The sequence below is a fragment of the Cebus imitator genome, unplaced genomic scaffold, assembly GCF_001604975.1.
Source record: "Cebus imitator isolate Cc_AM_T3 unplaced genomic scaffold, Cebus_imitator-1.0 Scaffold119, whole genome shotgun sequence".
In the NCBI taxonomy this organism is placed as follows: Eukaryota; Metazoa; Chordata; class Mammalia; order Primates; family Cebidae; genus Cebus; species Cebus imitator.
The window spans coordinates 5,675,767-5,681,766 of NW_016107434.1; the positions used below are offsets into that span (position 1 = coordinate 5,675,767).

Genomic DNA, 6,000 nt, shown 5'->3' on the forward strand with positions numbered 1-6,000 from the left:
AAAGAAATTAAATATAAAAGGATGTGAAAACATACACCATGCTAATGCTAGTCAAAAGAAAGCTGGAGTGGTTATATCAATAGTAGACTATATAGATTTCAGAAGGAAGAATATTACCCAGGCTCAAGAGTCATTTCCAAATGATAAAGGGATCCATTAATCAACAGGACAGAACAATTCTAAACACTTAAGCCACTGAAAACATGGCTTCAATTTATGTGAAGCAAACATGGAAAGAACTGAAAGGGGAAATGGACACATCCATAATTGTAGCCTGAGTTTTCAATATGTATTCTCAATAACTGGTAAATCAGGAAGGCAGAAAATCAGCAAGAGTATTGAAGACTTGAACAACTTTATCAATCAACCTCCCATAACTGACACTTAAAGGATGCACAGTGACAGCAGAGTACACACTTTTTTCAAGTGCACATGGAACATCCACCAGGATATACCATATTTTATGCCAAAGTGTAGGTTAAACAAAAAACCAAAAGGGAAGTTGGGAAATATTTTGATCTGAATGAAAACAATAACAGCATAACAAAACTTGTGGGATGCTGTTCAAGCAATATTGAGGAAAAAACTGATAGGCACTATACATCTATGTTAGAGGCAAAGCATGTCTATGATAAAAGACTATTATCCAGAAAACCCAACAATAAAAATGCAAATAGTGCAACTTTAAAATAGGCAAAGTATTTTAACAGACATTTCAAAAAAGAAGATGTATGAATGGCAAACACATAAAAAAGATGCTCAAAATCATTAGTTTTTAGGGAAATGCAACTTCAAATCACAATGTGATACCAATAGGCACCTATCAGAATGGGTAAAATTAAAATGACCGACTTTAGTAAGTATTGGTAAAAATGTTGAGGAACTGGATTTCTCCTAGATCGCTGGTAGAATTGTAAATGGTAAACCAAATTGGGAAGCAGTCTGGCAATTTTTACAAAAAAGATAAACAACATCCACAATGAGGTCCAGCCATTCCCTCCTAGGTATTTCCTCAAGAGAAAATAAAATTTTCTGCAGGCACTTTCTCACTTAGAGATTAAATAAATAAAAATAAATAAATAAAATAAAATTTATATCCATATAAAGACTTTTGTATGAACACAGACAGTAGTTTTATTTGTAATTGCCAAAACATGGAAACACCCCAGATTTTTACCGTTTATTCATTTATTCAGGTAGATGAATAAATAAATAGTGATATAGCCATTTAATGAAATATCACTCAGCAATAAAAAAGGAATGAATTATTGATACACACAACAACATAAATGAATCTCAGAATGATTAAGTGGAGTGGAAGAAGCCAGACAAAAAAATAGTATGTAGCATATTAGTCAATTTCTATAAAATGGGAGTTAACCTATAATGAAAAGAAAGTAAATTGGCCAGGAGTGGTGGGTGGCTCATGCCTATAAGCCCAGCACTTTGGGAGGCCAAGGCAGGCGGATCACCTGAGGTAGGGAGTTCGAGACCAGCCTGACCAACATGGAGAAACCTCGTCTCTACTAGATATACAAAAAAAAAAAAAAAAGTAAATCAGTGGCATCAGTGGCTGCTTGGGGTGGGGACAGGAGGACTAACTCAAGGTCATAAGGAAATTTTGTGGGCTTTGGATGTGTTGACTATACTGATTGCAGTTATGATTTAATGGGTATAGATATATGTGCTTTTGATATTAGACTATGTAAATATGTGCAGTTTATTGTATGTCAATTGTACCTCAATAAAGGTTTTTAAATATCAAAATATGAAGCCATATAACAAATCTTGGGTGGTGATTTGCTGATCATTTGCCAAACCCTTAGAATTTTCAGCTTGAAAGTCTTTGCCAGGGAGAGAAAACAAAGTCTTGGCCCCACAGAAGTTAAGGAGTTGGAAAAGGGATCACCATACAACTTGTGACTTTGAAAGATTTGAGGGCTGATCAAGAAAAAAAAAATACATATATATATATATACACACATACACATATGACCATGATGTGGCAGTAGCACACAAGCTTTAGTTGGGTGGTGCTTGCACGAGTTTGCACATGAGTGAAGTCCCTCCCAGCAGATTTTCCAGTACTGGGGCACAGAGGGGACACTATTCAGAAGAGGGAAAGGGGAATCAGAGAGGACGATTATGTGTCTAGATGACGTCGCCCAGCAAAACAAAGTAGGCCCCCATGTTCCACAAGCCCTGCATTAGTGTGTGGACTTTTCTCACAGGGGCTGAAACCAAGATTCATTGAATATTGACCTTTAAATGAAAGTCTGATAATTGGCTTGGCTCCAGGAATCTGCCCAGCTTGTCACTTTATACCCAAACAGTGAGCGTAAATGCAGAAGACACACAGAAAAGAATACATAAAGTTGAATAGTGCAAAGCCTAAAAGGAAAATAAAATACGAAAGTCATGGCAGTGCACACAAGGGAGCTGTGTATTGAGGGCACAATCTAGTCAAGAGAAGAGAGCATGGAAATTGGATGAGGAAGGGATATAAAAGGACAAGAGGGAAAGGTAAAAATAGCTGGATGTGGTTGTGCGTGCCTGTGACCTCAGCTACTTGAAAGACTGAAGCGGCAGGGTTACCTGAGCATGGGGTCGAGCCTGCAGTGAGCTGTGTTTATGTCACTTCGCTCCAGCCTGGGGAGTAAAGTGAGACCCTGTCTCAAAAAAATAAAAAAGAAGAAGGAGAAAAGTATAAGGAAGGGGGAAGTGATCACACTTTGTGTGGGCAGGGTCAAGGGTTTATCTTCCCAACACTGCCTAGTATCTCATATTCCTCCTCTAACAGGCATCTGTTTCCTGTACCCAGGAGAGATCTCCAAAAGGACATTTAATATGACAGGTCAGACAGCTCAGCCCACATTTCCATAGAGAACATGGGGTTCCTGGAACAGCCTGAGCTGAGGAGGATGAGGATAACACATGCATAGCAGCCTAGTCCAGAGCTCTCACATTCCCAGGCTCTGCCAGCTCTTGTGGCCATGTCCTCTGACCCTATGTGTGACAAGCCTCAAGGCCTGTTCAATCCTCCAATGAGAACATGACCTTAAAGACCAACCAAGTTGACTGAGGCAAGCCTCTTACCTAAAGAAGGTTTAGCTGCCGGGCGCGGTGGCTCACGCCTGTAATCCCAGCATTTTGGGAGGCCAAGGCGGGCGGATCATGAGGTCAAGAGATCAAGACCATCCTGGCCAACATGGTGAAACCCCGTCTCTACTAAAAACACAAAAAAATTAGCTGAGCATGGTGGCACTCGCCTGTAGTCCCAGCTACTCGGGAGGCTGAGGCAGGAGAATTGCTTGAACCCAGGATGTGGAGGTTGCAGTGAGCCGAGATCGAGCCATTGTACTCCAACCTGGCAACAGAGTGAGACTCTGTCTCAAAAAAAAAAAAAAAAAAAAAAAAAAAAAAAAAAGGTTTAAGAGGAGAGGGGAGTGTCAACAAGGAGGCAAAGCAGTTAGATATGCAGAGGCCTGGAAACTAGAGTGGGGCTTAGCTCACATTGCTCTCGGGAAAGACAGCAAATGCACCAATTTGCTTTCCTGAGGGGAGTGCATGAGAATGTCCCCTTCCTGTACCTATGCCCCCACTACGTTATATTTTTTATCTTATTTTTGTGGATTGGGTAGGCAAATATGATAGCCCATCGTTTAAATTTATATTACATTTACATCTTTTTCTTATTAAACTGATGACCTCTTTATATATTAAAGATATAGATCCTTTTGACATATTGAATTCTTTTCAATTATCTGCTTAGCACAGTGTCCTCATCGAGTCATAATTAAAATAATCATAATGGTTTACCATTTAATCCTGAAAACAATCCTGTCAGGTAGAATTTCTTCAGGAGCATTCTACCTTTATTTTTCTGCATGGTTATAAGCAAGTTTGCTTTTTTCCATCAAATAAAGATGAGTAGCTAAAAGTGTGGCCTACAGAATCAGACTGTCCTCGTTGTTCCTGGGGGCCCACCTATTATACATGTGACCTTGTACATTGCTCTAATCTCAATCTGCCTTTCAAGATTTATCTGCCATTATTTTGCTATACAAACCTGCCCTAGTCAGTCAGTGTGACTCTCTCTTTTTTAAATATACCCTATGCCATTTCTCCCATTTAGCTTCTTTCTTGAATGGCTGTACTTTTCTGCCTCTTGAAACCCTTCAAAGCCCAGTTCAGATCTCATTCTTTATTTTACACATTTCATCACTGCTTAAGTCTACTAAATCCATTTCCAACTTCTCTGAGCTTCTTAGCATTCCCTTATTATACTTTTTATTTGATGTTATTATGTATGAACTTTTTAAAAATTAGATTTGAATTTAAAATGTCTATGTGAGAAACTAGAGCAAAAACCTAGCACCAAGAATACATAAGCTTTAATTGGGTTGATGGATTACTGATAGATTATTAAGAATTAAGTATATGTGTTCATGTGTGTACCTGAGGGTGCCTTGACCAAAGACGTGATGCATTTTGAAGGGAGAAAGTATGAGGGATTTATAGAGAATTTATTTTGTTTTATAAACTTCTATATCCTATATCATTGACATCAATCGTGAGGTAGTAATAGGGAAACAGAAAGACCAGGAGGAGAAAAATAAATAGAAGAGCAGGGCAGAGATTTCCAGTCTTTCTGAAACATGTATTTCAAGTGGGCAGCATTCACAGTTGCCTGGGTTTTATTTCAAACTGCTAAGAGGTGCCCGTTAAAAAATATATATACCTGGCCAGGCACAGTCACTCATGCCTATAGTCTCAGTGCTTTGGGAGGTCAAGGTGGGAGGATCACTTGAGGTCAGAAGTTCAAGACCAGCCTAGGCAACATACTGAGAATCCACCTCTATGACAACAACAACAACAACAACAACAAGCCAATTGTGGTGGCACATGCCTATAGTCCCAGCTACTCAGGAGGCTGAGGAGAGAGAATTTCTTGAGCCCAAAAGTGTAAGACTGCAGTAAGTTATGATCACATCACTGTACTCCATCCTGGGCAACAGAATGAGACTCTGATTTGGTATATCTGTAATATATATATATATTACATATTTAGATACAGATAGATATAGATACACACACATACCCAAACTACAAATGTCTAAAATGTCACAATTCATTTGAATTTAGTGTTGATCCCTATTGAATGAAATTACTCTGAGGATAGATCCTATTGTTCCATCTCAGTTCTACTTTTATCTGCAAGATTTTATTTTTAATTAGAAAAGAGGAGGTTGGGGAAGGAAGGGAAGGAAAAGCACTGAAAAGGAAAGAAAAGACAGCAAAACTTAGGAAGAGGGATAGGAAAAGGAACCAGAATTCAGAAAATAGATGTAGAAACCTAAAGGATACATTTCACCCACTTCCAAGTTTTGCCCAGAAAATGATGTTACCAAGACCTAACAAATCATATGCTAGGGACCACCTACCTGTTCCTGTTCAGTTTCTATTCAGATGCTGAGGGCTCAGTTTACCTGGTAACACCCAAAATTCTATGAAGACAACAATGACCACAGAATTACCACAGAGAACTAGAAAATGAAACTCAGCTGAAAAATAGCCACCTAAGATGGAAGAAGCCATGAGATGGGTAAGCTTTGCCTACTCACAAGGTTGCAAAGTGCCCTTCACTTATGATTATCCCCCACCCCCCTCCTAAATCTGATCAATCAGATAGAGCTTGATGGTTACAAAAGACAAAGCTAAAAAACTAATATAGGCCAGGCGTGGTGACTCATGCCTGTAGTCCCAGAACTTTGGGAGGCTGAGGCAGGCTGATCACGAGGTCAAGAGATCGCGACCATCTTGGCCAACATGTGAAACCCCGTCTCTAGTAAAAAACACAAAAATTAGCTGGGCGTGGTGGCCCGCGCCTATAGTCCCAGCTACTCAGGAGGCTGAGGCAGGAGCATTGCTTGAACCCAGGAGGCGGAGATTGCAATGAGCCGAGATTGCGCCACTGCACTCCAGCCTGGTGCCTGGCGA

The 6,000-nt window shown here is 39.7% G+C and overlaps 1 protein-coding gene across 1 annotated transcript in view; it reads right to left on the bottom strand.

The window, feature by feature from the left end:
* Positions 1-5,444: 5,444 nt before the first annotated feature.
* Positions 5,445-6,000, bottom strand: part of RNASE12 (ribonuclease A family member 12 (inactive)) — a 3,337-nt gene continuing 2,781 nt past the window's right edge. Inside the window, exon 2 of the mRNA XM_017539618.2 lies at positions 5,445-5,507. The gene's annotated coding sequence lies outside the window, so the exon portion shown is untranslated. The remainder of the gene's footprint in view (positions 5,508-6,000) is intronic.